Genomic DNA, 9,527 nt, shown 5'->3' on the forward strand with positions numbered 1-9,527 from the left:
TGTAATATAACTATCCTTAGTTTAAATCTCCTCATTAATCTGCCTTACTGCTTGTGGCCTGCACTTGTCCTAGGCACTGGAGGTTTAATAGCCCTGTTTCTTTTACCATCATCCATACACGAGCCTGTCGATCAATGGCAATTATTGCTTAATGAACATGTAATGATGGGTGAGCCCAGGGAGAAGGGAACAAATAAATCACTCATTAGAGCCCTGAGTGGGAGCTCCCACTGTCTTCTGTCAGAGTGCTCCCTTGTGCAGCTTTGTTTAGCCAACATCTTCAGGAGGATTCAGCACCAGCGGGTGCTGCAGAGCACTGGGAAGCTTCAACGACCTGGAGGATATTCAGCTTCAACAGGAGATGTACACAAAGGTCTTTCCAGCTTAATTGAAAACTCTCTTCTGAGCAGCTCTTTAAAATATATATATATATGTGTGTGTGTGTGTGTATATGTATATGTGTGTGTATATATATATGTGTGTGTGTGTGTATATATATATATATAAAAGGGCTTTTTCTCTTTACAAACCTGCTTTTAAAACTGGCAAAAAAAGAGAGCTTTTTGTGTTTTTTTTTCCCCTGATTTTTCTAAGCTGCTTTTTTTTTTTTTTTTTTTTTTTTTTAAACTTCTCAAATATCAACAAAGTTGCATTCTTATTCCAGCTGAAGTAATAAAGCCTTTCCAGAAGCTTTAATATGGAACCTAGTGACTGAGCAAGATTTTAGCAGTGCTTCTATATTCATAGGCCTGAGCAGGAAGGATTCACGGTGAGTTACATCAATCAATATTGTGCCAGTAAAATGGGTTCTGTGTTTCACAGAAATGATGCAGGTATTTGCTTTTTGTGATGCTAATTCCTGCTTCTTGAACTCTGAAGTAAAATATTTTGCACCTTAGTAGCAATTACCAAAAGGTCATGCTTTGGGTTCCACATCAGTTCCTAATTTTTCTGTTTTTTAGACAATTCTGCCAAAGTTAAAGTGAAGCGAGAAAGGAAATCAACAGCTGATAATCCACAGGCAATCAAATCAAATATTTCTTGGATCAAAACCATGAATTGGGAATGAGCAGAGGTGTAGCGACTTCAATTCTGTGGATTTTTCCCTCACGATTTTACATCCATTTTCGTGTAAAATGGATCCGGTGTCCTCTTCCTTCACTTGATGTTTGGCTTTTTCAAATAACAGAGTCACAGCAGCAAAATTTAACTTAATTTATTTAGAACTTCAAAACCAAAGTGGGATTTCCTCATAAGATGCCATCATTTCCATGAGATGGAAACATGTTAACACTACTGGAACAGTGAATTTTTATGTTTCTTTCTAAGGAAAGATCATTCCACAAGTCAGTTTCTGTACAGTTCTCCACAATGTTTATGTTGAATTTGCAGAAATTTGCCCTTGATTTGCAGAAAGATCTTCCTAAAACTTTCACTTAAGAAAGCTCAGTTTGCTTCAACATTTAACAGTTTAGCAACTTTCTGGGGAAAAAAAAAAAAAAAAAAAAAAAAGCTTCCAGAAGAGGAAAACGCTTCTAAAAACTACCTGGGCAAATTTAAACAAGGATGAATCCAATAAAAATGCAGGAAAAGGATAATTTCCTCATTCAAAGAAGACTTATTTTCTATGTTATGTATTTGTTTATTTGCTTTCAGTCTTGAAAGAAATATTTCTACAAGTTTAAGAGCACATTTTGACTATTCAAAATCTCCTCCTATTTCAATGTTGTGTTTGCCAGGCATAAAAGCCTGTTAGACATTCATATAACAGATTAACTGTAAAGTACTGGATAAACCCACTCAGTGTTTTCAAATATATCATTAAAAGAATGGTTTCTGGGAGGAGAAAAAAATGAAAACCCTACAGATTTCTAAAGCTTTCCTGCCTTTAGGTAATAAGGAAGGGGGGAAAAAAAAGAAAGAAAAAGAACAGTTGCAAGTCAAAGCAGGTAACTTTTCACTGGAAGAGAATTTCAATACTTAATTGTAATTTCTATCAACAGAGAAAACTCATAATCATTCTTATCACCTAAAATAGCTTGTTAAACATGAAAAAAGCTTATTGCTGAAACAGGCTGGAATCATATCTGGGCAGGAATCATAAGCAGAAACGTGTTTTAATTACCTTTTTCCAATATCTCCAGCTAAAAGTTAATTTTAAGAAGAAACACTTTTTTTTTTTTTTTTTTTTTTTTTTTTTTTTTTTTTTTTTTTTTTTCCCTGTTTCCCATGGGTTTTGTTTGTTGGTTTGTATCAAGGAGACAAAAAAAAGCTTTGGAGATGAGTTTGTCTATCAGGACAATACAGAACAGTTTCCAAATTGGGGTGTTCCTTTTCTGAGAGTCATTTCCAGCTCATATAAAGAAATGCAGAGAAAGCCACCTGAATTCAGTGTTGATGCCTTGGGAAAGCTGACCTGGAACAGAGACTGGACAGAGCTGGAGAAATAAAGGAGATATTTATTGAAAGGCCTCTAAGATACACCTTGGGCAGGATAAGAGCCTGGCCAGGGCTACACCCAAGGTGGACTAAGAATGGTCACAAAATGGTCACAAAATGGACAAAGGGTCACAAGGTCTCACACTTTGATCAGTTTTGGTCCATTTCCATGTCGGGGTTTAACTGTTCAATTGCAGCTTCAGGTTGTGAGGTCCCATCCTTCTTGTACTTCCCTTGAGTTTGTGTTTTTGGGCTGAAATCTGTCCTTGGTGTGCAGCAGGAAAAGGATTTGTTTTGTGTCCTCCCTGCTCTGTGCAGAGCTGAGTGACCCTGAATGTGAGCTCAGAGCTGCACCCCTGGGCAGCACAGAATCTGAAATACAGCAAAGATAAAACTTAAGGCATCAGTGTCACACAGGCAGAAATGCTGGGTAATGGACGTTTCCTAACTTACGTGCTCCAAGCCATAACAACCACTGGAAAGAGGTGGATTGTTTCAGTCTTTCCACAGTAAAGTGTTGACGGCATCATCCTTGAGGACACTTGCACTTACCTAACAACAAAATTTAAATGGAGTTCGACAGATGGTGTTTACCAATTTTTTTTTTTCCTTTTTTTTTTTTTTTCCTATTCCAAAAAAACCAAACCAACAGAAAACAGCTACCAGCATGAGTATTTGTGTCTAGGAGAAGCACGGATAGCATCCCACCTTTGACTGAGACACTGAGGTTGTGAATGAGCCCTTGATTCTGTGGCAGCTGTAAACACTGGTGCTCAGAAAAGCAAAATATTTATCAGTTATGATCCAGGATGACAAATTATCCACAAACTTGAGAATAACTCAATTTTGTTTTCTAAGTGGCTGGAACCAAAACACATGCCTTACAATGAGGACAGAGAAAGGAGAGCAGTGCTCACAATCTAGTACAGAAACATGCAAGAAGGAGGCTCCAACCAAAATAACATTGGCTATCAAAACTTTGGACTTTATCCATTTCAAAATATTGGAAGGAAATCCTCAAAATTACACGTGGCATCTAAAAGATCTTGCTCAGACCTCCTGGCTGGTTCAGCCAAGCTCTGCCCAGACACTCAGGATGCCCACTGGCATTACCCTGTGCATTCCTGAGGGACAAGGAGCACACACTGCTGAGGGTGGACAGGTTTGAAATATAAGTACAGCATTAAATGTTTGGTGTTCCTTCTAAATTGTTGGAAGCTTCAAGCCAGTGGTGATGGAGGGAGCCAGGAGAATGAGGCAAATTTACATATTCTTTATCAGATTTTGATATTCCTGTACCCCAGATAGCCTTAAAGTGATTATTATCTGAGCCCTCTTCAGCTGGCATGAGCAGGCTGATCAGAGAGGCTGTACTTGAGTAGAACCAAACTCTTTCAAAAATGATCTAATACTCATGATTTCTTTTGATTTTTTGTAATATGATTTTTTTTTTTTTAGTATCTCCTGCTATTATATTGGGATGAAGAGCAATTTTGATGAGGAACAACAGAAAAATTAAATTAGCACATTTCAAAGCCTTTGAAAGGCAGTCTCAGAGGCAGACAAAAAATGCCAAATGGATGAAGTCTCATATTAACAAAGAGATTTTGGTAGCTTTTGAAAAAAAAGCCATAGCTGAGAACTATCAAATATCTTTTATTGTCTTTCTTCCCATTCATATTTCCCAGTTCCTTCCTCCCCTTACCTATACATGTTCTTTGAGATTATATAAAGTTATCAGATGATTTTTTACCAATACACCTTTGGAGATTTTCTTGGGTTTATGAAAGAAAAAGAGCAAATAGGAAAAAAAAATAAAAATTCTTTAAATAGTCAAGGACAAAGAAGAGAAGCTATGTTTAACCAAAGCTGTCTCAAAATCAAGGCAGGGCACTAAAAATGCCAGCCAGTTACATATGCTCCACGGCTTCCTACTTTATAAATCCTCAGCACTGCTGTGCTCCTTTCCTGGTGGATGTAGAAGTATTAGCTGCAATTTGTCACTGCGTTATGTCAGGGAGGGAAGGTTTGCTCTTAAAATGCCACTTGGAGAGTAAACAGCAGCCTGCAGAGCAGGATTTGTTTATATCACTTTGGGTACGATGAATAACACACTTAGAAAGATATATTGAATATGAAACATGGAAATGTAAAAGTTGTGACTTGTGTTAAATATTCACTGCCATTGCTGCCAGAACTGGGATATGGAGCTCGTGTATTTCAGGCAAAGCCAATACGGGTCACTGCTATATATCCCAGCTAAAGCCTTCTGTGCATTGCTGCTTCTCCTTTTCCCTCCACTCATCCAACGTCTCTGTGCTCTACCCAGGAGTCACCACAGCTCCTGCAAGGGCCTGCAGCACTTCCCTGGAGTGGTTCTTGCTGGATGGGTGGGGATAAATCCACAGGTACAGACACACCTGAGGCCTCACACGCTGCTGAGGCAGAGAATTCTGTGCAGATGATGAGCTCCATTAACACTGCCTGCTCTCCATCCACACAGAGCAGAACCCCCCTAAACACTGAATGTTGAGCTGCCTGTAGGTAACACGAGAATGAAAATATTCAAGAGACACAAAGCATTTCCCCTGTAAGAAAATGAGAAATCACACTGTGTATCTTCCAGTGCACATCACAAGCATCCTGGGACACGACTGGAGACATCTCTGGAAGCACCCAGGTGGAAGAAGTTCCTCTAATGATGCAGTAAAACTACAGCTGTACCACACCACAGTCAATAATTACTGGCATCTAAGGCTGCAGGGGAATTCACTATAGATTCATATATATGTGAGGAAGAGCTGTTTAATCTGTAGAAACATAATGGCTGCGCTGACCTTTCCTCACTGCTCCCTCACCTTCACAGGCTGCTGCAGATCCTCGTGGCTGAGAGCAGAGCTGAGCAGCTGCTCCCACACCTTCCCTGCATTTAAAGAGGCACCAGGCTCCCAGGAACACCATATGACCCTGGGGGCAGCTGCAGCCCCCTCCCTTTCCCTTGGAGTCCATGAGATTGTGCTTCAAGCTAAAAAACCAACCAACCAACCAACCAAACTCAACAGTGCATTCAAAGTCTGGAATTTGCCCCAAAGTTGAGTGTGCTCTCTGGGCAATGTTGGGATGTAGCCAAAACCTTTAGTCAGGCATTGGGAAGTGTTCCTGTGCGCTGGAGTTCAGATGGTAGAAGGCCAGGTGAGGAGAAATGAGGATACAATATAAGAATCAAGCATCTTTATCATTACAGAATGTGTTGTACCATGTGTCACTCCTTAAAGCCACAGCTCTGACCTCTCCTTGCTCATTCCCTGTGCCGAGGAGACTGGAAGCAGTTGCTGTCACATTTTGTACATCTTTTGCAACACACAACAGTCTCTCCCTGAGAAGCTGGGAGGCTGCACAGCATTTCTAAGTGTATGAATCACATTAAAACAGCTGAAATATTGTTACTGGTTGGGAAATTACTTAAAACAGAAAGACAGTAGGGTAAGATTAGATGTTTGGCTGAAATTACTCCCTGTGAGGGTGGGGAGGCCTCGGCCCCACAGGGTTCCCAGGGAAGCTGTGGGTGCCCCTGGATCCCTGGAAGTGTCCAAGGCCAGGTTGGACATGGTTTGGAGCAGCCTGGGATGGTGGAGGCTGTCCCTGCCCATGGTAGGGTGTGGCACTGGATAATCTTTGAGGTCCCTTCCAACCAAGGCCATTCTATGATTCTACAATTCTAAATGCTACCGTAGAGAAGAGTTATTACTTTATCTAATGTAAATGCTGTTTTGCAGGGCTTTACAGTGCGTGAAAAGAGATGCAGATTCTGTTTCAAATTTAGTCATGTGTCCACCTGCAGGAATTAATTTTAGTGAGTCATTTGGCAAAGACTAATTGAGCCGATCTACATTATACAAGAGAAAAGGCCTAATGGAGTCTAAGGCGTGATGTTGTGTATATTATCACATAAACCATCTTACACAGAGATAATTCTTTAATGGGATTTAAATGTTCGGATTTTAGAGCCACTGGTTGGAGCTCAGCAAAGGCACAGCAGCATGCAAATCCCAGGAATGTCTGGTTTCACAACACTGTTCCACTAACGGGTTTTGCCCAAGATTGATTGAGTGCCTTGCTTCTTCCAGGCAAAAAACCAAAAATACACCCCCCCAAAAAACAAAACAAAACAAAACAAACCCAGTCCAAACTCAATGGAGTTAAGCTTTAATAGAGAAAGGTCCTGTTGAATGTAAACGTGGTTTACAGCTTGGATTCTAACGTCTAACTGTACCTGTGCTGTCCCCATCCAAGGTTATTATTTTATTGTACTTTCTATTGATTGCCTCCATCCCCTGATGCCTGGCCGTGTGCAGGGTGTGACAGTTTGGGAAAATCGATGGAGCCGTGGGGAATCCATGGGGATCCTGGTGGGGAGCAGGAGGAATTGCCTAATGATCCCTACAAAAGCACTCCCATTCTGTTCTCTGTAGGAATGCACCCCACACCCCAGCAGGTGTTTCCATATAAGCAAAGGTTCACCCAGAAACTTCGATGCTCTTCTTCCAGTAATTGGCCAGGTGCCAAGCAGAGATTCCAGTTGGACCCCTGGACCTGCACCTCAAAGCCTCTTGCCAGTTTCATTGGGCAAGGTGCCAAAAAGCCCACCTAGACCATGCAGTACTTGAAAAAATGCACAGAACTGCTCAGCACTTTTTTAGACTGCCTTAGACAGTGCAAGAGTTCTCTCTGCACTGTGTTCGACTTGTATTTATTTTGTTTGATACTTTGTTATTTTTGTCATTATTAATACCTTTTCTTTTACTAAGCATGTCTGGAGAAGTTGTCTCACTATTATTAAGCCACTCTGAGAGATCGCAGGTCAATGCTCAGATTTGATACATCTTCATGGGGTTCATTCCACTCTGCCGGGTGTAAACTGCATCACTTCTCCACTTAGAAATAAATGAATCATGGGACGCAAGCAGATCGAGGTGCCGTCTTGCAAACTTACTTGTACAGCGTTAGAAACAGATTTTTGAAAATTCATCATCTCACAACTCAAAACAGGTGGTTAAGGAATTGTTTTTGAGGTCTGGTAATGGTTCCAAAAAGCTCAGAAAGCACTGGGTGCTATGCTCAGGGTTCTCCAAAAATACAGCTCAGCTTGGAAGCTGTCCTGGTTTAGGGACAAATCGGGGAGAAAACCCCTGAATGGGATCCCTCCGGGAAGCAAACCCAAACAGCCCCTCCCTCCAACTGGTCCGGTAAAAAACTTATTTGGAGAAAAGTGGAAAAAACTATTTTACTTAACAAACAAAGTGCATACAAGTACAAAGAATGAATAGAATAATATGAAACAATAAAACCTTTTGCTCTGGAGTGAGATGGCAAATTGAGAAAGTCCTTGCCGTGGGTGTAGCTCGGCTCTCTCTCAGTCTCTCCTCAGTCCCAGTCCCGCCGGCGCTGCTGGAAAATGCCGAGGTCCAGGCCCCGGTGGGCTGCAGGTGCAGCCCCCAGTGCTCCCCTGGGTTTTCAGTCCAGAGCAGGTTTAAACAGTTCCAAGAAAAAAGGAGAAAAAAACAGTCCAGGGTACTTCTCTGCCCTAGCTAGCTGAAACATCTGAAACATTTTTTGCTGAAAAAGCAAAAAGATCTCTGTCCTGCAGTCTCTCCAAGCCTCTGCTGAACACCCCGTCCGGAGAAGAATGTGTAGGAATCAGGCAGTTTCCTCAAAACAAACTCTGTGCTTCTCCTTGCTCTTAGAGCCAGTCTTAAAGGCACAGAACTCAGTATACAGCACAAACAGAGCTGACAATTGGGGATACAGGCATCATAAAGTTACCCTAGGACAGAAGCCCTCCTCTGGACAGCTTGCTCTTCACTCTACATGGCTTTCACCTGGATCACCAGCCATCACATCTTCCAGCCTTGCAGGTGGGCAGTGGATGTCACAGGATCTCATAAATGTTGAGGTTGGAAGGAACCTGTGGAGATCATCTTTTCCCTTCCAGGGTCATTTAGGTGCTAGACCACAGGGAAGACACTTAGCACACTGCTAGGTACTTGAATATTTTTTTAAAAAGCTAGGATAAGCAAGTTGGAGGGGTTTAATGGCTAAATTACACATTATTTTTCATGTATAAGGCCTACCATGAGATTAGGTAGTGTGAATAAGAATATATCACATATTAATATTCCACAATGCTGGGGCTCATTCTTATGAAAAAGATTTTAATGTGAACAGAAACAAAATCCAATTAAATCATTGTTATAACAGTCCTTTAATTAAGTCAGTTCCTTTTTATAATACTAAATGTCTGAGCTTTAAGATCTAATTGTTTTTTAAAATATAAACCTGCAAAAATTGATCTAATTATCAATTAATGTTACACTTCCTAGATTTATTCTACATAAATGCATTGTACCTAAATAGCTCTGTGTCAAACATTTAGTTGTTTGATTTTTTGTTTTGTTTTGTTTGGTTTTGGTTTTGTTTTGTGTTTTGTGTTGTTTGTCTTTTGTTTGTTTGTTTGGGTTTGGTTTTTTTTTTTCTTGTTATGATGCAATATAAATATTTGAAGAAAGAATTTCTTAATTCTAAGAAAATGAACAACTAAACTAACTGAACCCATGCTGTACCAAAATGTCCCAGCGTGGCTCTGACTGCCCATTCTTAAGCCGTTTACTGAAACCATGTCCAGGAGAGACAAGGTTGGAAATCTCCCCATCCCAAATCCAGGAATCCTTTCACTGGAGCTGTCCAGAGCTGTGTGCCTGCTCCCTACCCTCCAACCCGAGCAAGGCTCTGCTGAAGTTGTATCTCGAGCTCACAATCCAAACCCACCATGGCAGGGGCCTTGTAATGGTATTTTAGAGCCTCAGAGGCATGTATCCAAATGAAAGACTGAACAGTCCCCATGACCTGAGCACTTTGAAGCTTTCTTCTATTCACTGCTCTGCCCAGGTCAAGTCTCACCTCCTGGTTTAGCAGAATGCACCCAGCAAGAGAGATGGTGCTCCGTGGAGATGAGGCTGTGTAGTGTCAGGCAGCACGATGAGCCTGAGCAGCAGAACACAGCCTTTCAACTCCAGTCTGGCTGCTGTTAA

At 41.1% G+C, this 9,527-nt stretch overlaps 1 long non-coding RNA gene across 1 annotated transcript; it reads left to right on the forward strand.

The window, feature by feature from the left end:
• Positions 1-216: 216 nt before the first annotated feature.
• Positions 217-2,113, forward strand: LOC120765632 (uncharacterized). The gene is made up of 3 exons (XR_005704483.2): positions 217-373; positions 665-769; positions 963-2,113. It is a non-coding gene; the product is annotated as an uncharacterized LOC120765632 (long non-coding RNA).
• Positions 2,114-9,527: the final 7,414 nt, after the last annotated feature.

Source organism: Hirundo rustica, chromosome Z, assembly GCF_015227805.2.
Source record: "Hirundo rustica isolate bHirRus1 chromosome Z, bHirRus1.pri.v3, whole genome shotgun sequence".
NCBI classification, from domain to species: Eukaryota; Metazoa; Chordata; class Aves; order Passeriformes; family Hirundinidae; genus Hirundo; species Hirundo rustica.